At 38.1% G+C, this 24,777-nt stretch overlaps 1 protein-coding gene across 2 annotated transcripts in view; it reads right to left on the bottom strand.

Moving 5' to 3' along the window:
• Positions 1-15,100: 15,100 nt before the first annotated feature.
• Positions 15,101-24,777, bottom strand: part of LOC117325798 (protein dimmed-like) — a 44,047-nt gene continuing 34,370 nt past the window's right edge. For both annotated transcript variants that reach the window (XR_004532383.1, XR_004532384.1), the window contains 2 exons: positions 15,691-15,832; positions 15,101-15,399 (listed from right to left, as the gene is read on the bottom strand). The gene's annotated coding sequence lies outside the window, so the exon portion shown is untranslated. The remainder of the gene's footprint in view (positions 15,400-15,690; positions 15,833-24,777) is intronic.

Below are 24,777 nucleotides of genomic sequence, written 5' to 3'. Positions count from 1 at the left end.
TAACCCGAATCATGGAAGCTATCAAAAAATGACAAATGAAATTCTCGCACCCAATGTTCTGACAATCCGCATATATCAATGTCATAGGTACTGAGACAGTCTAAAAGATAAGGCGTGCCGGCCATTATACCCTCACAGTTCCAACACATGGTATTGACAAATTCATTTGTGGTCATTATGCTCATTCCAGAATACATACATGTATCGTGGCAACCAGGGACGTGCATATATACCTGTCGACCAAAAGTTGGGATTGTCAATAATGTCAGTACCGTCATCTAACACATTCAGCTGAGCAGAGGCTGTGTTTTTATAACGTTTCTCGAAATAACGAAGAAATGTGATTTTGACACCATTGTCTTCCAAGAAATCCCTCATTGCATTTTCCGAAGCTGTATATTTGTTTATTCCATGTATATAATACCTTTTTACACGTTTTTGTTTAACCGGTATAAATCCTACAAACTGATCGCTCAGTTTCTGTACTGACTGGGGAGTAGGATGACAAACCGACGATGGACAATGGACACTAATTTAGGCAGTTTCGGAGTTTAAATGTTCATTTCCGGTTCTGCCTGGCGGACGGCTGGTTCCTCCTCTCGTTGAGGCTACTGTTGATAGCTTGTGACTAGGATGTCGAGCGGGTTGCGTGACCGATGCTGCATAGGCTGTGCGTTGATTTTGCTCGGTATCTTTAGGCACTGTATGCGGTTGATCAGTGTCTCGTCGAATCGCACTAGCATATGTATGCGTTTGTTCAGAAGATTCCGTGGACGGCTCATGGTCTTCACTACTCAATGGATCAAATCGATTAGATGTTGAAACTGAGTGCGGTTTTCCCTCTTTGAATGTATTTGTGTCGATTCTCGCTTTCTCAGTGCCATTTGTGGGTTTAGTTTTCTGTTTACTTTCTTATGCTTTTGCAAGCTTGGTTAATTGTTGTTGGATATAGAGCGTGCGGTTTTGTGTCTCTTGCAACGCGTCATTTGTTCTTTGTATTTCTTCTTCTACTCACTTAACTTTCTGAGTCGCCAGTTTAACTGAAGTTTTGCAACTTGACACACCATTTAGCTGGCAGTTGTCGATTCTCTTCGAAATCGTTAGGAAATCGTTTATATTTTCTGCTACTGTTTTCACTTCTTTGCTGAGATTGCACATTCTGTTACCAATATTATTCTTGAAATCGATTATCTCATCATTTATTGTATTCACACGCACATCAATACACATTTTCGTTTTGTGTCCATGCTTCTTCATGTTTTTTGGTTTTATCGCGTGATTCGCCAAGTTCATTTTCAAGTTTTGCGAGACGGGTTTTGCAAGAAATGAGATCCTCTAGCGTTCTTTTACCACGTGTTTTCGCTTCTTCTTTTTCTTTCCCTAATTTCTGTAGAGACGTCTTTAGTGATTTTATTTCATTTTCGTTTTTTTGTAATTTCACTTTTCATTGAGTTTATTACGTGTCTGTGTTCACATTTCATGTCGTTAATGTCCACCTGGACCTTTACAAGAATTTCTCTCAAACTTTGGAGGCCTCCAGTCTCATTTGCCGAATGGTTACATCTAACTTGGGTATTTTCCGGTCGTTTCCGTGACGGAATTACGTCGCCGAGATCTTCGGTGTATTCACCAAAAGTAGCTCTAAATAGAACGAAGATGTCTCTGGCTAACTTCAGTTCTACAGATTTCGCTGTTGATGAGCGAAGTTCGAGACGTTTACGCAAGTATCCCTCTTTGAGAGGAAAGTCGTCGCGTGCTTTAGCAATATTGAACAATTCATGTCGGAGGTGCTCTAGATCTGGCGTGCTGCGATTGGTCATGTACAAAATGTGGTCAATCAGAAGACTTTTAAGGCCTATCACAGCAGTTCTCGAGTTCTTTTATATAAGCCATCATCATGAGTCTGAGAAGGGGTTTCATAGGTTGATATCTTGGAATCATCACACGTGACACTGTAGGTTTCAGAATGGTTACCAGTTACTTGTCCATTAGGCCACGAATAACTAGTATCCATGTTTTCTAGTGGGACAGGTAATAGTTCTGTATACTCGACAGTTTCAGACATTTTGTGAGAATGATGATGAATGATTTTAAGTATATCAACTTTATACTGATATAATCAGTACGGGTATAGAGCACGTTGTTTACAGTCTGTATAACTTGGCCGTGTGGTCGCCTGAGGCGCAATTATGTGAATACGCGTAGAGGTAAGACAGGTAACACACAGGTGAATGACATCTATTTATAGCTCGATAAGAGTTCAATAATGTAATGTCCTCCAAAAGATCTGTTACACTTCCATTTTAATGAATATAATCAAAGTACAAAATCATCCAAATCTTGTTTCTATTATCATTAGTATATGTTATCAATCAATTTATTCGACAATAATTTCTGATGAATTTGATATGTTAAATAATGTAATATGATCCAAAATTGGGATATTATGAAATTGTCAAAAACATTGAATTATATATATATGATTATATTATAAACTGATAGGCTAGATAGATGAAGTTTGGATACATTCACACTTAATTTTTTGAATTTATTCGAAGAATATGACCTCGAGAGAGAATATGATAAATGGAAGAAGAAAATATATTCAGATGTATTCAGTTTTACTATTCAAATAAATTTAAATATTAGATAGATGATTGGTGTATGAACAGATTCTAGAGTCAAATTCTTTTAGGGATAAGGATTTGAGGAATAGCCTCGAGGATTTTACATTTTATAATTCCTGAGTTAAGAATTAACCTTCTTGCACACAAATAGTAATCAATTTAATTTAGTTTGATTATTGAAATTTCAATACTTTTAATACAAACAAACGAAGCGTACAACACACGATATATAAATGGATAATTGCTGAGTCATGTATTCACATATTATACATTATAGTCATCAAAGAAGATTTTACCGAAAGTTTAACGGCGAATAAATATTGAAAACTTGGTGTTCAAAGTTTAAATGTAACTGAGACCCTGTCATTTTCTCAGTAATTACTCTGAAGACCAGACATAGCTGGGATTAAGCTCGAAATGTAAGCAATTGAACGACCCGAGTCTAAAAGTAATAACTGTCCCAGTAAACTGGGTTTGGCATCTAGAATCGGCCCTCGTCTTGAAATCTTTCGACCTGAAAAGGAACGGAAAATACTATATTAAACATTAACTGCCAGTACTTTATAGCTTTCCATCAACGACTCGTTCTGTGTTTAAAGTAATTATTCATGTACTCCGGAAGGTCCCTCGCCACAGTCCATGTACTCCGGACGATCCCTCACCACAGTCCATGTACTCCGACGGTCCCTCACCACGGTCTATGTACTCCGGATTGTCTCTCGCTACAGTCTATGTACTCCGGATGGTCCCTCACCACGGTCTATGTACTCCGGATGGTCCCTCACCACAGTCTATGTACTCCGGATGGTCCCTCACCACAGTCTGTGTACTCCGGATTGTCTCTCGCCAGTCTATGTACTCCGGATGGTCCCTCACCACAGTCTGTGTACTCCGGATGGTCCCTCACCACAGTCTGTGTACTCCGGATGGTCCCTCACCACAGTCTGTGTACTCCGGATTGTCTCTCGCCAGTCTATGTACTCCGGATGGTCCCTCACCACAGTCTGTGTACTCCGGATGGTCCCTCACCACAGTCTATGTACTCCGGATTGTCTCTCGCCAGTCTATGTACTCCGGATGGGGGCCCTCATTACAGTCTGTGTTAGCTCCGGATTGTCCTCTCGCCAGTCTATGTACTCCGGATGGTCCCTCACCACGGTCTATGTACTCCGGATGGTCCCTCATTACAGTCTATGTACTCCGGATGGTCCCTCATTACAGTCTATGTACTCCGGATGGTCCCTCACCACAGTCTATGTACTCCGGATTGTCTCTCGCCACAGTCTATGTACTCCGGATGGTCCCTCATTACAGTCTAATGTACTCCGGATGGTCCCAGTAGTCCCTATGTACTCCGGATTGTCTCTCAACAGTCTATGTACTCCGGATGGTCTCTCAGCCAGTCTATGTATTCCGGATGGTCCTCATTCGCAGTCTATGTACTCCGGATTGTCTCTCGCCACAGTCTATGTACTCCGGATGGTCCCTCACCACAGTCTGTGTACTCCGGATGGTCCCTCACCACAGTCTATGTACTCCGGATTGTCTCTCGCCACAGTCTATGTACTCCGGATGGTCCCTCATTACAGTCTGTGTACTCCGGATTGTCTCTCGCCAGTCTATGTACTCCGGATGGTCCCTCACCACGGTCTATGTACTCCGGATGGTCCCTCATTACAGTCTATGTACTCCGGATGGTCCCTCATTACAGTCTATGTACTCCGGATGGTCCCTCACCACAGTCTATGTACTCCGGATTGTCTCTCGCCACAGTCTATGTACTCCGGATGGTCCCTCACTACAGTCTATGTACTCCGGATGGTCCCTCACTACAGTCTATGTACTCCGGATGGTCCCTCACCACAGTCTATGTACTCCGGATTGTCTCTCGCCACAGTCTATGTATTCCGGATGGTCCCTCACTACAGTCTATGTACTCCGACGGTCCCTCTCCACAGTCTATGTACTCCGGATGGTCCCTCACTACAGTCTATGTACTCCGGATGGTCCCTCTCCTTACAGTCTATGTACTCCGACGGTCCCTCACTACAGTCTATGTACTCCGGATGGTCCCTCACTACAGTCTATGTACTCCGGATGGTCCCTCTCCACAGTCTATGTACTCCGGATGGTCCCTCACTATAGTCTATGTACTCCGGATGGTCCCTCACCACAGTCTATGTACTCCGGATGGTCCCTCTCCACGGTCCACGTACTCCGGACAGTCTATTCATGCACTCGACAACTGCTAGTTCAGATACACGAAACAACATGAATGACGCTGAAAGCCGTTTTACCTTACACAATAAAGAATCCTTTGGAACACATAAGTTGCGATTATGAATGTCTAAATCCGGCTTCTCTCTACGGTGAGACCTCTGAAGTGACAGGTTTTGATTGCGAGTCTATATCTTGTCACAACGGCTTGCTGGGGCGTCTATCATGACATCTTGTTATTCTCTAAAATATCAAAGTTCATAGAGGTAAGCAATATAGCTATTAAACGGACGAAGAGGGAGGGTAGATGGCGTGGGCTGGCTGTGCTCGACGCCGTTTATCGATTATCCATGAACTTTTTGATTCACAGATTTTCTACGCGACAATGAAATATTTTGATCGATGCTCCTAATATGTAAAACAATCGAGTTAGGATCGAACGTTCGGCCTTGCGGTCTAGTAAGTGTTCCTTGCTCGCACCTGCACGACATCCCCCGAGAGACTTCGCGTGCGGCAACGAGTAATTGGGCTTCCATTCGGGAATTATGAAGTAGGTTACTTCCTATATATCCATTCTATGGAGATTTTATGAAGCGTTATCTTGACGAGTATAATTAAACTCCGCTAACATTGACTATTATCACTCCATCAAACATGGCAAAGATATCGATCTAAATCGGGCGCTGTCCACCGACAGACAATCGCCACTGAAGGTCAGCAGTAGCTCCATTTATAGTCTAGAGGGCATTTCAAGGGGGTCACTTGTTTAAATGAAGCCTAATGCTGCCAAACCTAATGTTCATTTGAAATGCGTTGATCGTGTAAGGGAGATCTGACGTGTCACCATGGTTACAGTATTGTTCTGACTATTGGTTTCCCTGTACATGTAGGTAGGACTCTCGTAAGTATGCCATCAGCTATTAAGTAGGTTTAGTTACGACCTTTAAAAACACAGTGTCTAGCCAGATGTCAGTTTTCTAGTTTGGCTGAAGTGCTGTCACCCTATTTGGCATCGTATTGATTCACCTATGTGTAAAGTTTAGCAGCAACAGTAAATTGAAACCAGTCCGATATATTTTTCCCATTGAACTTTTTCCTTTTCTTTCTTTTCCTAGCTAATTCAGTATTTGTGTATATGTACACAAAAACGCCCGAAGTCGGAAATGCGTCTGTTATCGGTTTCTTTAACAACAAACAGGACAAAAATTGTGATTATTGCATGGTATTTTATCAAACCTACAGGTACATCTGGTCAGTATACCGAATACTAACCAACGTTTTTCTTCTTGCTATTGTGGTATTGTGAAAAGAACACATATTGACACAAGTCAATTCATCCCCAGAATAGCTTTTCTATTCTGATAGAAACAGGTCACACAAACTCATGGTCGTTGTATGTTATTTTTTTCACTCTCGTTAGTCATTGTTTACAATAAATACTAGCTAAAGCTCGTGTATTTGTAACTTTTGAACAGTCCCAATCGTTCCCGTGACGTTGAACCCGACAATACAAAAATAAACAGCAATGCTCCTTAATTCGTTGATATATCTAAAAACGATGTCGAAGAATTTCGCCATTTCTTAACTTATTGCCAGCCAAGTAGGAGGTTCTTCCTGTAAAAGAAATACTGATATATGATACCTAGTGACTGTTAAGGTCGTAAAAATGCCTGGTCAAAGCACGGTCATTGTTCTAAATATAGCCGAATAGTCCTTCATCTCCGAAGAGTCGAGACTTATCAAATGTCTTAACGATGGATATGACAATACAGAATATCAGTGATTACCAACGTCATGTCGGAACAAAGCACCTGATCCAAAACTCATTAGCTTGTACGCTTCTGGTATCGGTAACATACGTACAGTGTTCGTCAAATTACCGAAATCTTACCGCCGCTTTTGTCAAGACACAAAAATGAATGTGACACGCTAGAGGAGATCAGACAGTGTTTAGCTGTACCTCTAAACGAATTCATTATATCATTTAGTATTGTTGCTCGTACATAAGTCCCATATAAAACCTATTTTCGAGATGTTATCGGTATTTGAAAACAAAAACTGCGTCAGCTGTTTCGCTATTCTACATTTCTTTAATGACGTTTTTGGACAAAACTGGAACCCAGACAGTGTCACTTAACGTATACCACTATTCAGGAGAGGTTGTAATTGCTTTCGTTATAACAACTACTGCAATGCTATTTCAGCCATATATTTGTATGTGTAGGGGTCATGATCAGGTAAACAGTGGTAATAATGGAGCATGCTATCTACCGTGGACTACTTATCTATATGTTCATAGCCAATCAGTTCGGTGTTAGCCTGTAGATTTATACACGTAATAATCCTAGTACTGTATCATTGTACTGACATTTCAAACAACATAACTACAACCACGTGACAGTCGCTTAATTGAAACACATATTCAATAAAATCTTAGGAAACAATGAAAACAATGAAAAACATGAGCGGCGTGCTTGATTTCACGGATTTGGGGAATAATAAAGAAATAAGTTCAAACTACAATCCTCACATATATGGAGATATGGTAATACATAAACTACAATCCTTACATATATGGAGATATGGTAATACATAAACTACAATCCTTACATATATGGAGATATGGTAATACATAAACTACAATCCTTACATATATGGAGATATGGTAATACATAAACTACAATCCTTACATATATGGAGATATGGTAATACATAAACGACAATCCTTACATATATGGAGATATGGTAATACATAAACTACAATCCTTACATATATGGAGATATGGTAATACATAAACTACAATCCTACATATATGGAGATATGGTAATACATAAACTACAATCCTTACATATATGGAGATATGGTAATACATAAACTACAATCCTTACATATATGGAGATATGGTAATACATAAACTACAATCCTTACATATATGGAGATATGGTAATACATAAACTACAATCCTTACATATATGGAGATATGGTAATACATAAACTACAATCCTTACATATATGGAGATATGGTAATACATAAACTACACTCCTTACATATATGGAGATATGGTAATACATAAACTACAATCCTTACCTATATGGAGATATGGTAATACATAAACTACAATCCTCACATATATGGAGATATGGTAATACATAAACTACAATCCTTACATATATGGAGATATGGTAATACATAAACTACAATCCTTACATATATGGAGATATGGTAATACATAAACTACAATCCTCACATATATGGAGATATGGTAATACATAAACGACAATCCTTACATATATGGAGATATGGTAATACATAAACTATAATCCTTACACATATGGAGATATGGTAATACATAAACTACAATCCTTACATATATGGAGATATGGTAATACATAAACGACAATCCTTACATATATGGAGATATGGTAATACATAAACTATAATCCTTACATATATGGAGATATGGTAATACATAAACGACAATCCTTACATATATGGAGATATGGTAATACATAAACTATAATCCTTACACATATGGAGATATGGTAACACATAAACGACCGGGGAGGTTATAGTAACCGTGTATAAATGACTGATCACTTTGTACTGTTCTCCTAATGTTCCACGGGCTTCAGTAAAACTTCGATCCCATCTATAAATGGAATAACGGCACTGTCACCATCTCGGTATTCTCTCTTTTAAGCGTAAAGCAAATGCTATTCAGATTAATGAAAAGGAGACATTGCCGATTTTATCCTAGACAATCTGGCGGTACACATATATACAATGTAATATGGTAGAAATGTCGGGACATATTTAATTGATAACCTTATGATGTTACTAGATATATACTGTAATCGGTTTCTTGTGACGTATTCCCATTAATGAATACATTACGGTCCTTCTTGACAGGTGTAAGTAAAGTTTACGACCGGTGACACGCACTAACCTGGACTCGGAATGGAATACTAATCACTCTAACATATTATACATAAATTAACACAGGTATCTCATTAAATTCATTCATGTTAATTACTTTAATTAAAATGTTGACACAGGACGATAAAGAATATTTGATTAGCTTTATAACTTTACTAAACGCTGAAAGAAAAAACTTCAAAAGGAAAATCTCCATTTCGCATTTCGTTTTGTTTTAATTCGAATTATAACGCAAACTTGGTTGTCATGTTTGCTCGGCTACTAGATAAATATAGCTTTATATCATTAAAACTGAGATACATTTTAACCTTACTGTGGTTAAACAACAGGTACCAGGCGTGACATATATACATTTAAATGAGATTGTCTAAATGTAAGAGGTGGAGCGTAACTATACAATAAAGCCAAATATAGGAAACCGGAACTGGATGTATTGATTAAAAGTTAATTAGCATAAACTTGAAGCAGAATGAGAAGCACTTACTTTAAACATTGTCATTTCGATGACTTAGCATTACCTGGATTTAACATATATAAGGGGGTGTCGTCGATAAGCTAATCCTTCCGGGACACCTGGTCGCGTTATACCTCCCGCTATAGTGTGTTGGAATATGGAAGGTGTTATGACAAGCAAGCCATTAATTCTAAAATGTATAGAAGAACATGGTATAGATATATGTGGTCTGTCTTAATATTGGGTAAGAGAATATCACTTGTCGTTTTTTGATACTTAAACGGATTCTGGCAATTCAAGTATAGTAAATCCTGTCCCTGAGATAAACCCATTCCGCTGTAAATCCTGTTCCTGAGATAGAACCATGCCGCTGTAAATCCTGTTTATTAGATAGAACCATTCCACTGTAAATCCTGTTCACGAGATAGAACCATTCCACTGTAAATCCTGTTCACGAGATAGAACCATTCCACTGTAAATCCTGTTCACGAGATAGAACCATTCCACTGTAAATCCTGTTCCTGAGATAGAACCATTCCACTGTAAATCCTGTTCCTGAGATAGAACCATTCCACTGTAAATCCTGTCCCCGAGATAGAACCATTCCACTGTAAATCCTGTTCCTGAGATAGAACCATTCCGCTGTAAATCCTGTTCCTGAGATAGAACCATTCCGCTGTAAATCCTGTTCCTGAGATAGAACCATTCCGCTGTAAATCCTGTTCCTGAGATAGAACCATTCCGCTGTAAATCCTGTTCCTGAGATAGAACCATTCCGCTGTAAATCCTGTTCCTGAGATAGAACCATTCCGCTGTAAATCCTGTTCCTGAGATAGAACCATTCCGCTGTAAATCCTGTTCCTGAGATAGAACCATTCCGCTGTAAATCCTGTTCCTGAGATAGAACCATTCCACTGTAAATCCTGTCCCTGAGATAGAACCATTCCACTGTAAATCCTGTTCCTGAGATAGAACCATTCCGCCATAAATGCAACATGAGAGATGATGTTTGTATTCTTTAAAAAAAACATATCTAAATGTTTTAGAGATTGTCACCGTTAGTCTTCAAATTGTGGGTGTCCAAATTCAAGAATCTGGTAGAAATTATAATCTTATTTTTCTGCATATATGACAACATCAAGACACTTAAATGTTTTTCCGGGAAACCCTAGACATATTAGAATCTCTCGAAGAAAGGGAATGCCATCATCATAGGTAGCTGTGGGGATTCCTAGCATCCCATACAATGTTATGGTGAATATGTGAGCTATAACCGGCGTTAAGCTGTAAAAAGTGATTAGATACAAAGCTGCAAATACATTGTCGATTTTACCTCAGGTCAGTAGCATTTCCTCAAAACATCATCTCAACCCTAGAAATTGCTACCTATGATGGCGTTCTAAATCTGTTTTGCTAAATGCATCAACATGCCGTATTCAGAAATATAATCTAAACGACATCTAAAACCAGATTGGCAAAATCAATTCCAGATATTTATTCTCGGCTTATATCAAAGTTTCGTTTATCATATCATCAGTTAAGAATAGAAGAAGGCAGATATCGTAATATCCAAAGGGCACATAGAATTTGTATTTATTGTAACCAAAATCAGGTAGAAGATGAATTTCATTTTATTCTTATTTGTCCTCTGTATGCAACTTTACGTAAAAAATTTATCAAAAATACTATTGGAACCGTCCGTCGTCGTATAAACTTGTACAGTTACTAGCAGTACGTAATAGTAAGGAACTTTGTCATTTAGGTAACTACTTACGATCAAGTTTATTATTACGTTCAACGTTTCAAGCTTAATATGTAATATGCATTGTTTAATTACCATGTATTTTCTTCCGGTTACCTCCTGCAAATGACATTTTCTGGCACATTTTTTTACTTCATATGTTATGTCTGTCGTCTTCCAATCTATCAAATTATGAATATGACTTCATACAATTATCTCATATATATTTCACAGCTGTCCGCCAATCTATCAAATTCATTCTTGTCTTGTACAATGTAGGTTATTTTTCATATCATACTTAACATTTTGTATATGTTTTTGATATCCTTATTGTACATGCACATGACATTATTCTGTTTTTGCTGTAATACCGATGGGCCACAAGGCTTAAAGTGAATAAACAATACAATACAGTAAAAACATCAGATTGGTAAACAAAAGAGTGCATGGAAATAATAAAAGTTTCATAAATATGCAAGTTTCTTTTTTAATTATCATTTATTTTTGATAAAATTGTGTTATTTGTTATCTTGTGTTTTACTGAACAATGTGATGATAAATTACGAAGTATATTTTGTTCGAATCATATCCCGGAACAAATTTGCGCATGGATAAATTCACTATTCACCGTCGATCCGCCATATTCTTACAACCGCGTCGATTTTGGAATTAAAAGTATAGCAGAAACATGGTGTGCATTTATTCAACTTTAACATCAAATATGACGACAGTTGGAAGTTGCTACAGTAGCTCGAGTTTACCATACGACCGAAGAGGATATTTATGTGTGTATATGGAAAGATGTTGGTATTAATGTGTCGTATCTTAAAATTTCAATCATTCAAACATTGTATGGCTGTGCTGCGCTAAATATACTCATACTCTTGGAGTGTATCGCGATTTAGGTGTCATTTATGCTCCCATAAAATGTAAATCTATCTAATTAGTTCGTCTTCTTGTTCTTCTTCTTGTTGTTGTTGTTCTTGACGATTTCGTCCTCTAGGGTCCTGACGTAGATGCAGAGGCGTGAAAAAGGGATTTTCGATAAAAGGTAAAAACAGTCGTATGTTTTAGTGTGTGATAAGGGCTTAGAGGGCTATTCGGGGTATGAGTGTCTTAAAGTTCTCTAGTATTGTGTATTGTACTACTGCTATGAGAAGGAGATTGTATTGTGTTCTTGTGTGTAGAAATAATGAATATTTGTAGGTGACCTTTGTATCAGCTACGTGTTTGTATGTGTGAGGGCGGACATGCCTCGTTTGAGGATGTGCGGGTATGAGTATATGTCGGGTTTATAGCTACCATATGGTGTACAATATTGGAGGAAATTAACGAAATACTAATAAAAAAACACAACTCTACATTATACTGGACGCGTGCTGAAATAAATGACTTTCACAAACAATTTTGTACTCATCTTTTTTTATTTAAACAATTAGTAATATTAATGATCGTGTATGTTTCCAGTTTTGTCTCAGAGTCCGTGAGCTCGTGTCTAATAACCCACCGGAGTCATATATCTCTATTTTTAAACAGTGACGTCTTTGGACTTATAGTTCGATCATGTAAGTATCGATTTCACACATTGAAGGTTCTACTGTATATCACAGGCGGACTACATCATAACATTGTATATAAATATACACTGTAGAAAAAAGCCGATTTGTGTGACATTGAATGAAGCATTTTATGACTGTTTTGTTATAATGGTACAGAGGTTTATATATTTTAAACTGTAAATATTTTGCTGTGTTCATTTTATTTTAAATGTACAAATGTTTTAGAGGTGATGATTAATATAGACCAGGAAGACGAAAAACAATTTATTTTAAAATGCTGTAAATCAATACTCAGACCTACCGATATTAAACCACAGTGACAATGGTGATTTCCATTGGTAGCCATCAATATATTATCTCTTGTCTGTTCTAAGTTTAACACTTGTGTATCTATCTTATAACCATAGCCATTGTATTTATTGTAAATAAAACAGAAATATGAAAATACCATGGAATGGTTTGGATAAGTAAGATTATTACATTGAAACATGAGTGTTTGTCAAAACTTAGGTTGGAATTGAGGCGAATAACAAAGACATAGAAATGTTTAGAAATGGATACCACTGGAAACGGTCTTAGGATAACTCACCACTGGAAACGGTCTAAGGATAACTCACCACTGGAAACGGTCTAAGGATAACTCACCACTGGAAACGGTCTAAGGATAACTCGCCACTGGAAACGGTCTAAGGATAACTCACCACTGGAAACGATCTAAGGATAACTCACCACTGGAAACGGTCTTAGGATAACTCACCACTGGAAACGGTCTAAGGATAACTCACCACTGGAAACGATCTAAGGATAACTCACCACTGGAAACGGTCTAAGGATAACTCACCACTGGAAACGGTCTTAGGACAACTCACCACTGGAAACGATCTAAGGATAACTCACCACTGGAAACGATCTAAGGATAACTCACCACTGGAAACGGTCTAAGGATAACTCACCACTGGAAACGATCTAAGGATAACTCACCACTGGAAACGGTCTAAGGATAACTCACCACTGGAAACGGTCTAAGGATAACTCACCACTGGAAACGGTCTAAGGATAACTCACCACTGGAAACGGTCTAAGGATAACTCACCACTGGAAACGATCTAAGGATAACTCACCACTGGAAACGGTCTAAGGATAACTCACCACTGGAAACGGTCTAAGAATAACTCACCACTGGAAACGATCTAAGGATAACTCACCACTGGAAACGATCTAAGGATAACTCACCACTGGAAACGATCTAAGGATAACTCACCACTGGAAACGGTCTAAGGATAACTAACCACTGGAAACGGTCTTAGGACAACTCACCACTGGAAACGGTCTTAGGACAACTCACCACTGGAAACGGCTAAGGATAACTCACCACTGGAAACGGTCTAAGGATAACTCACCACTGGAAACGATCTAAGGACAACTCACCACTGGAAACGGTCTTAGCATAACTCACCACTGGAAACGGCTAAGGATAACTCACCACTGGAAACGATCTAAGGATAACTCGCCACTGGAAACGGTCTAAGGATAACTCACCACTGGAAACGGTCTAAGGATAACTCACCACTGGAAACGGTCTAAGGATAACTCACCACTGGAAACGATCTAAGGATAACTCACCACTGGAAACGGTCTAAGGATAACTCACCACTGGAAACGATCTAAGGATAACTCACCACTGGAAACGATCTAAGGATAACTCACCACTGGAAACGGTCTAAGGATAACTCACCACTGGAAACGATCTAAGGATAACTCACCACTGGAAACGGTCTAAGGATAACTCACCACTGGAAACGGTCTAAGGATAACTCACCACTGGAAACGGTCTAAGGATAACTCACCACTGGAAACGATCTAAGGATAACTCACCACTGGAAACGATCTAAGGATAACTCACCACTGGAAACGATCTAAGGATAACTACCACTGGAAACGGTCTTAGGATAACTCACCACTGGAACGGTCTAAGGATAACTCACACTGGAAACGGTCTAAGGATAACTCACCACTGGAAACGGTCTAAGGATAACTCACCACTGGAAACGATCTAAGGATAACTCACCACTGGAAACGGTCTAAGGATAACTCACCACTGGAAACGATCTAAGGATAACTCACCACTGGAAACGATCTAAGGATAACTCACCACTGGAAACGGCTAAGGATAACTCACCACTGGAAACGATGCCAGTCCCTAAAGTTGGAAGCGAAGGAACTAAATTATAAACATTCTCACAGTCGCCGATATCCTTACCGTAGTGAGGTCATGATAGCGACCATTTAGTCAGCTGTGCAGTGACGTCTTCACCAACCTACATCTTTCGAAAGGCATTGTACGTTTGTATATCACCGCTCGACAGCGGGGAACAATAACTCATTGTACGTTTGTATATCATCGCTCGACAGAGGGGAACAATAACTCATTGTACGTTTGTATATCATCGCTCGACAGAGGGGAACAATAACTCATTGTACGTTTGTATATCATCGCTCGACAGAGGGGAACAATAACTCATTGTACGTTTGTACATCACCGCTCGACAGAAGGGAAATCAGTGTACGTTTAAAAGGTTTTTCCTTTATTCCAATGGTCACTACTTTAGATTCAGTAACAACAGATAAGAATAGAAATGCTATGATCAGGAGGTAAAAACTGTTATCTTAATATTTTAGCAGTGTTGAGATCACAGCTGGTCACCATCGCTTCAGGTTTCGTTCTGTCCTTATCGTGTTGTCCGGGTGCATCCATTCTGATTGGCCCGTTGGCATGAAGAGATGACCAGGAGGTATCATGTTGTTGTTGTCATGGTTACGTTCAAGTGCGATGGTCTTCGTATGATCCCATCGTCAGTCGAAACTGATGTTACATAATACAATAACTAACATCAGTCTTTAATAAATAAAAAACGAATTAACATTTTCATCAAGATGATTAAACACAATGGATCGCACTTCCTTGCTTTGTTACTGTAGAAAATGTTCCTCATCTTTCGACATCACTTCAGACAAAAATACAGTTCTTTCTTAACCAAAAGCTTAATGAATGGTGCAATTTGCAATTGATATTGTGTCGACACTGGTGCGATATACTGTACCTTATTATAAAACGTAAACAAAACGAGTCATTGTCAGACATAAAGACGTACACCTCGTTTTTCTTTCTTTCCTTATCCTGTGCACAGCTAATATCCGATGGTCTTCCACATATTCGGTGATCTTACTATGACTATCCTTTATTGAAAGGCTCCGTATTCCACACCGCAATGCAAAATGGTGTTTCCCTTGGTAGCCTGGAAGTTTGGTTAAAAATGAAAATGTCTCAAAAAAATGTATGGCTAGTTTAGATAGATCCTATTAGTATGATTGGAGGTTAGTTATTCAATACCCGTGATCTTTATTTAATGAATAGTGATTTATCGATGACTGCTAATTAACATTGAACATCTTTTGAAAACGCGGGACAGTTTTTATTCGGAGCCCGCCATTTGTTGCTCAGTACGAGTTAGGGGATATCTCGACGCCTGTTGACGCTGTAGTACGGATTACTGTCGCTAGTGTTATTAGGTTGATAAGTAGCATGGTGTAATGTAGAAACATGTTTAATATGCCGGTCAAATCTCACTACATGTCGTAGGAGGTAACTGATATTGCCTAGGATTGAGGGGTAACTGTTGATCGTAAGAAAAAAGTGGTGGCAAAATTAAAGGTTTCTAGAGGGGTTGGGGAGATCAAAAGATCTGTTGTCCCCATCGCAACAGTTAAAATATGCCGATAATGATACATTGTCTATGTGTTTAATGGCTTAAGTAGCAGAGCAAATGTATTATGGTCAATTGTGTTCTAAGATTTGCTAGCATGCAAAGCACCTTCAAATATGAGTTTAGGACTCATCAGTGATCTTTATGCATGGGAATTTAAAACTGGTAACCGGTGAGCTAATGAACCCTGCTATACACCATCGATGGGCGACACTAATTAGGCCATTGTACAGGCCCGGGACCTCATTGGCTGTCTACAACTCTACCATGTTTGCTATACAATGCCAGTTTTGATTGGTTTAAAACCATGTATTATTTTCCAATAACCCACTCTCGTGCCAATTATACACGGTCGGGAGTCACGGCTGTAACAATTTTATATATCTAATATTCACCCGTTTTACAAAAGGTTACTATAGCCAAGTGGGCTAATGGGTTAGTCTTTCAATAAAGTCTTATCACGACGCGAGTTCGAATCCTACAATTATATAAGTGTGTGTTATTTAAGAAATAATCAACTTTGACTCGTGTATTGTTGCAGGATATACCACTCGGACTCTGATATTTTGCAATTTTAATTAATAACTCAGGCCTGCGGCCTTCGTTATTAATTCAATTGCAAAATATCCTCGTCCTCGTTGTATATCCTGCAATAATACACGAATCATCGTTAATTATTTCTTAAATAACACACAATTATATAATTATGTTCACATTGTTCTGTGTGGTTCTCTTGTTGGTGTAACGTATCCGTTAGTTCTTAACGCGCGCGCAGTGCCACTTCATACACGCGTGTTGAGACGTATATATAAATGTATGTATATGTATCTGTGTTAATTACAGGTTTTCCATGACATTTGGCTCCACCGTCATCCTGCGGTCGACTGGAGACCACTCTGCAAACATTAGTAGTCAGCTACGTTTGTAATCAGAGCTTAGAGTGACAATTTTAATAGGTCAATTTTCGGAATTAAATGTTTGACCTTTCCCAACTAAAGTCTCTGATGACCGATAGCGAAGATCAACTTTTCCCAATAAGCTGACTACTTGTTTGCTTAAAATTTTCTCCGAATAACTGGCAGCAAATCGATCCAGCGAGGCTCATGTATATATTCGACTTGTTTCCGGGTTGAAATTAAATTTTTAAATGTTATGTTTCCAATTTGATGTTAAACCGCTGTATATTAGAAGGAAAGTTTTTTTTGGCGCCGGAAGTTCACGACTGACGCTGGAACGTTGCTGGACGAGCAATGTGACACGACTTGTTCTATCATCAGAGGAATTTCACCGACAAGGGAGTGTTTCGGAAGACAGGGAGAGATAGTAGCCACAGGCACACGGACACGTCTCCGGATGCTAAACAAGTAATTCGGTCCAACACATCTTTAATCATCAATAAATGGATAATGAAGTAGGAACACTAGATTTTCTAACTCGATACGATATCGCCACATATTGATGGCGAAACTGAGAATGACCCCACCAATTGACGTCTATCACTAGTAGTGACCATAATTTAATTATAGTAGAAGCGAACTCACCTTGGTTACATGTAATGCGCGCGTGTAGAGAAAAAGAAGTTACACTATACATGTCTAGTCGACTTTACTCGACCACTTGGTCCGACAACAGGAACTAGACATCGTTTAAGCACGCGTCGTCACTTGGAAGCACGGCAATGATTGGTTGTTGTTTATACACACATATGTAATTACGTTAGACGGAATAAAATAGATGACGCCCGAAGTAGGTCATTGATGACGAAACTGAAACGACCCGACCAATTGACGTCTATCAAAAGGTGTACTTTGGCCATTATTCCGTTGAAATCTTCAGTAAGGCAATAGATGGGAGCTTGTAAAACTTCGGTTTATTTGACAATACTGTGGTTTATATTTTAAAGCTAGTGTTTGTTCATTTCTTATTTACTTATCATTTTACATTATACTGCACCACAGGACGTGCCATCGACAATACGGAAGTGATACACGTTCTGACACAAGCTGGTAGATCTCGAAAATAAGTTGGATATTTCGTACAATAATCATACCTTTATGAAGGCGCATATGTACTGACAAACTGAGGCAATAGAGTTTATATTATATATAGATATATCATGAAGATAATCCCCCATCACCACCCTCTTGCAAGACCTTCCCATACAAAAGTGTCCATGTATTAGTCCGCAAACAGTATTAGTTATAATACATATTGATCCTAGCCCGTAATCATGGCTTCGGTAAAGTTGTTTTGATCGTGAAGATTATGAGATGTAATTATCCCGGCTAGATATCAGATTTAGCAGTTGTGGTTCAGATGATTGGAGCAAAATATGGAGTATTTTTCCCGGGCTTAAATCTCGCCGCGCACCATCACCAGCCCTCTGTCCGTTAAAGTGCCAAAACCTTGTGCTTCCTATAAAATGGTTCTTAGCTCGCTAGTGTAAAGTAAAGGGGTCATCGACATTTGATACTTTCTTACTTGTTTGAATATTGTTCTTAGTTGCCATAGTTATGTTTAACGTTTAGGTACAAATTGCTAGACGATGGCCATTAGCTGTCATTGCTAGTTTAACGTTAAGGTACAAATTGTTAGACGATGGTCATTAGCTGTCATTGCTAGTTTAACGTTAAGGTACAAATTGTTAGACGATGGTCATTAGCTGTCATTGTTAGCTTAATCTTAAGGTACAGATTGTTAGACGATGGTCATTAGCTGTCATTGCTAGTTTAACGTTAAGGTACAAATTGTTAGACGATGGTCATTAGCTGTCATTGCTAGTTTAACGTTAAGGTACAAATTGTTAGACGATGGTCATTAGCTGTCATTGCTAGTTTAACGTTAAGGTACATATTGTTAGACGATGGTCATTAGCTGTCATTGCTAGTTTAACGTTAAGGTACAAATTGTTAGACGATGGTCATTAGCTGTCATTGCTAGTTTAACGTTAAGGTACATATTGTTAGACGATGGTCATTAGCTGTCATTGCTAGTTTAACGCTAAGGTACAAATTGTTAGACGATGGTCATTAGCTGTCATTGCTAGTTTAACGTTAAGGTACAAATTGTTAGACGATGATCATTAGCTGTCATTGTTAGCTTTACCTTAAGGTACAGATTGTTAGACGATGGTCATTATCTGGCATTGCTAGTTTAACGTTAAGGTACAGATTGTTAGACGATGGTCATTAGCTGTCATTGCTAGCTTTACCTTAAGGTACAGATTGTTAGACGATGGTCATTAGCTTTTATTGCTACGGTTTCGCTGTTGCTGTTAGGTAAAGAGTAAAATACGAGCGAACGAGCTAATGACAGATACATCATTGTATAGTTCTGAATTACCATTTCAGTTAAAAAAAATCATTTCCGTTAATCGCTATGGATTGATTTAGAAATAATTCAGACTTTTCTTACATGCATGTATTTTATTGGGTGTGATAGGAACTGTATAACATCGGAGTACTGTAGCATCGAGTTTCGACCTTTATCGTTTTAATTATAAAAGCATACCGCATAGCGACACTCTTACTGGTATCAATAAATCTAATTATCATCGTTTGAATAGAATTTGTTATACAATTCCGCTCGCTTTGATAAAAACGTATATCAGACTTGATTTTTATCCAAACTAAAGTTCAAGTGTCGTGGGAAATATGGAAAATACATGAAACTTTAACACTACAAAGTAAAGCGTTTCATTTTTACGTTTTATTGTTAAAATAGATTCATTAAAAATTAAGCTATGGCAAAATGATAGCAGCAAGCCTCAATAACTTACTTCTGAGCTTATCAACTCAGATTTGATACATTTTGTTAGATTGAAGAGATTTGATTTTCACTTCCAATCCCTCAGGGAATTAATAATGATCGTGTTTGTCTTGTTTGTTTTGTGGTTGCTTGTTATTTTGAATATAAGAATGATTAAATATGACAGCGGTGTATTTCATTAGTGTAACTGGAACGAAAATTGATATCCATTTAGATTTAATTTTTATTCCACTTGTTCGACAAGGAAATAAGTCGAAAACGGTATCATAATCGGTCCACCAGTGCCAAGATACCGACCCCAAAGTCTGCGGTTTCTGGCTTTGACATCACAAGTTCAACCAACGGCTATACTGGTCAAATTGTGAAGTGAACACGGATTTTAAGGAGTTGTATTATATTGAAGATGATCGAAATAAAAGTCATGGAAAGTATTACAACGGTAGCTTGACTTTATATAGAATGGCATGTGTACTTTACTTAAGATGTTTAGTAGAAATGTGTTTAGATACGCGCGTCAGTCACTGTTTGCCTTATACAGTAAAAACACTTATATACATGTGTATGTTATAGTGTTATTGACGGACAATTAACCTGCTTTTATGAGTACTAACTTGTTGTGAGTGCCGCTATTTATCATGGCACTGTTAATTGCATGTCAGATATTTTCAATCTAATAATCAGATTCAAGTTATTTTGGCTGTGTATTGTGATTAAAAGTAAAACGCCCCGCGTAATATTTAATTGTCTTATCAGGATGCGATTTAGGAAAAACTATACAATGAATATCCCTTTTTTTCAAATGCAGAAGAAACAGTAATTTAGGGGTTATAGATAGGTCAGAACGGACAGATCTACCCTATGTAGGCCTGTAAAGTTACATATTGGTACTTAGGTCACATGTAACATGACGGACAGTGTAGTTTGGCCGAGTACTTGGTCAACAGGGAATCTTACAAGATCCATTTAGTAAACACAGTAGTTTACACGAGTGAATTTATAGTCTGTGGTGTAACTTGACATCAGTATCTCGTTTTCATCTATATGTATTTTGCAGTTTTTCGTGTGCGATTTTTAAAAGGAATAAACTTAATAACACATACCTTTACATGCATAGAATATATATTAAATTACCATTTGCGAATTTAAATGTTTACAACCGAGTACGAGACATTTGCTGAAAAAAATCTTATTTTTCGCACTTCATGGCTGTCTTATAATATTATGATGAAATGAAAGTCGAGGTTTAATTTGATTACATCAAAGTTACGTAGATACATTATCGGGAAATCCACTGAACGAGTAGTATAGGACGTTGGACTGGGAGAACAACTTGTTAATTTCTGGGACATGGGCTGCCCTCGTATGTCGTCTGTAACACAGTAGAAACAATTCGTGGGTCTTTTCCGATTTCCGTAAACTGTACCAAATGCTTCTTAACACTGACACGTTACGAAGTCCCTCCACAACCACCGTGAATGACCGACACCGGATATAGCTACATCTGAAGCTATAAACAGTTAGATGCTGGAGTCAGATCGCGGTAAGTTTTCAAGCTTATGTACAATAAATAGCAAAAGATGTCAGACAGATGTTTAGTGAGTGTTTACTGCACAGAAACTTTATGGAAATTGATTCAGAAACGTAAACTATCCATAAATAGACTGCCTAGTACCGACGATATCGCAGTGTTCCAAGAAATAAACGTTGAATTTGTAGATTTAAGAAATGAATTATAGCTAAAAAATGATATAGTTGATCAAGGTATGACTATGAAGTGGAATCACCAGAACTATGTACTGATTTCACAATGTAAATATCGGGAAATGCAGACAACAAAATCTGTCAGTTCAGTAGATTTCATACTTTTAGCTATACGCCGTACAACGAAAATTCTCGCATATTTCGTGCATTCCAATAACTTCCATTACATAAAATTGTCTTACTTGATAATATTCATCATTTTAAATGGCGAACTCTTTAAAATAAAGTCTTAAATGCATTTTCAACATCTAAAACAGCGCTCATGTGGACGTTTAGTCGGTACTGGAAGGCTGATTTATGTCATAAAAACCGTACATGTATTGTTTGTTCATTGAAAATCGCATACCATGGAATCATCAATAAATCTTATCCAAACAAGCATGAATAAATTAGAGGATAATCTTAGCTTAAAACTACATTAAATACCATAGTGTTGACCGTGATTTGACCTCTCGTTGTGTTATTTGTCCGCTTAGAAATAGCTATATCTGGTGTCGGTCATACAGGGTGAAGACGAATTTCAAATATTTTTTTTTTTATTTTCGCCCTTTCACTGAAAAAGACGAAAATTAACAAACTTTAAATTAACAAACTTTAAATTTATCCTAAAATTAAGCTTACTAATTTTCTTTTCGGAGCGAAAAATCGAAAAGACCAAATTAATTAAACTGGAAAAAAAAAACGAGAATTAAAGTCACTTATTTCGTCTTTTCGCATCTGATGTTTCGTCTTTTCAGGGCGAAAAGACGAAATTTAGGGTTTGTTAATTTTCGTCTTTTCGGGGCGAATAGACGAAAGGACGAAATGGCACATATATATGACGGGACATCTCGTTTTTCTTAGGCATAATCTTAATCGGGCCGAGGCGACTGCGTTGAACTTGTGACGTCACATATCTAGGACACAGAAACAGGATGATGCTGTCGGGTTACAGGTGAGAAACAAAGTCGCTATATATGGCGTTCGCACTTTCTCGGCTTTTTGTTGAATGAAATGATTCTAACTCACGTTTGCCTGTATATATGGCATATTTACCCTTCACTTCCTGTTTATACGGTATCTTTACCCTACACTTCCGGTATATATGGTATCTTCACCCCACACTTCCTGTATATATGGTATCTTTATCCTACACTTCCTGTATACAAATGTTTATGGTATATTTACCCCACACTTCCTGTATATATGGTATCTTTACCCTACACTTCCTGTATATATGGTATCTTTATCCTACACTTACGGTATCTTTACCCTACACTTCCTGTAGATATGGCATCTTTACCCCACACGTCCTGTATATTTGGTATATTTACCCTACACTTCCGGTATATATGGTATCTTTACCCTACACTTCCTGTATATATGGTATCTTTACCCGACACTTCGTGTATATATGGTATCTTTACCCTACACTTCCTGTATATATGGTATCTTTACCCGACACTTCCTGTATATATGGTATCTTTACTCCACACTTCCTGTATATATGGTATCTTTACCCTACACTTCCGGTATATATGGTATCTTTACCCTACACTTCCTGTATATATGGTATGTTTACCCTACACTTCCGGTATATATGGTATCTTTACCCTACACTTCCTGTATATATGGTATCTTTACCCCTCACTTCCTGTATATATGGTATCTTTACCCTACACTTCCTGTATATATGGTATCTTTACCCGACACTTCGTGTATATATGGTATCTTTACCCTACACTTCCTGTATATATGGTATCTTTACCCCACACTTCCTGTATATATGGTATCTTTACCCCTCACTTCCTGTATATATGGTATCTTTACCCTACACTTCGGGTATATATGGTATCTTTACCCTACACTTCCTGTATATATGGTATCTTTACCCTACACTTCCTGTATATATGGTATCTTTACCCGACACTTCGTGTATATATGGTATCTTTTCCCTACACTTCCTGTATATATGGTATCTTTACCCCACACTTCCGGTATATATGGTATCTTTACTCCACACTTCTGAAATCTGGATCTTGACCGCACTTCGTGTATATTGGTATCTTTCCTACACTTCTGATAGGACTTACCCCACAACTTCGGTATTATGGTTCGTTTACCAATTCGTATAGACTTACCACACTTCCTATATATGGTCTTACCTAGCACTTCCTGTTATTGGCTTTTATCACATCGATATATGGATTCTTAACCCACCTTTGCTGTATATATGGTATCTTTCCCCTCACTTCCTGTTATGGTATCTTTACCCTACACTTCCTGTATATATGGTATCTTTACCCTACACTTCCGGTATATATGGTATCTTTACCCTACACTTCCTGTATATATGGTATCTTTACTCCACACTTCCTGTATATATGGTATCTTTACCCTACACTTCCTGTATATACTGTATGCTATATTTACCCTACACTTCCTGTATATATGGTATCTTTACCCTACACTTCCTGTATATATGGTATCTTTACCCACACTTCCTGTATATATGGTATCTTTACCCTACACTTCCTGTATATACTGTATGCTATATTTACCCTACACTTCCTGTATATATGGTATCTTTACCCCACACTTCCTGTATATATGGTATCTTTACCCCACACTTCCGGTATATATGGTATCTTTACCCTACACTTCCGGTATATATGGTATCTTTACCCTACACTTCCGAAATATATGGTATCTTTACCCCTCACTTCCTGTATATATGGTATGTTTACCCTACACTTCCGGTATATATGGTATCTTTACCCTACACTTCCGGTATATATGGTATATTTACCCCACACTTCCTGTATATATGGTATCTTTACCCTACACTTCCGGTATATATGGTATATTTACCCCACACTTCCTGTATATATGGTATCTTTACCCTACACTTCCGGTATATATGGTATCTTTACCCTACACTTCCGAAATATATGGTATCTTTACCCCTC

This window comes from Pecten maximus, chromosome 1, assembly GCF_902652985.1.
Source record: "Pecten maximus chromosome 1, xPecMax1.1, whole genome shotgun sequence".
Lineage (NCBI taxonomy): Eukaryota > Metazoa > Mollusca > Bivalvia > Pectinida > Pectinidae > Pecten > Pecten maximus.
The sequence above is the reverse complement of the archived record's forward strand: the minus strand, read 5'-3'. Positions and strand labels throughout refer to the sequence as shown.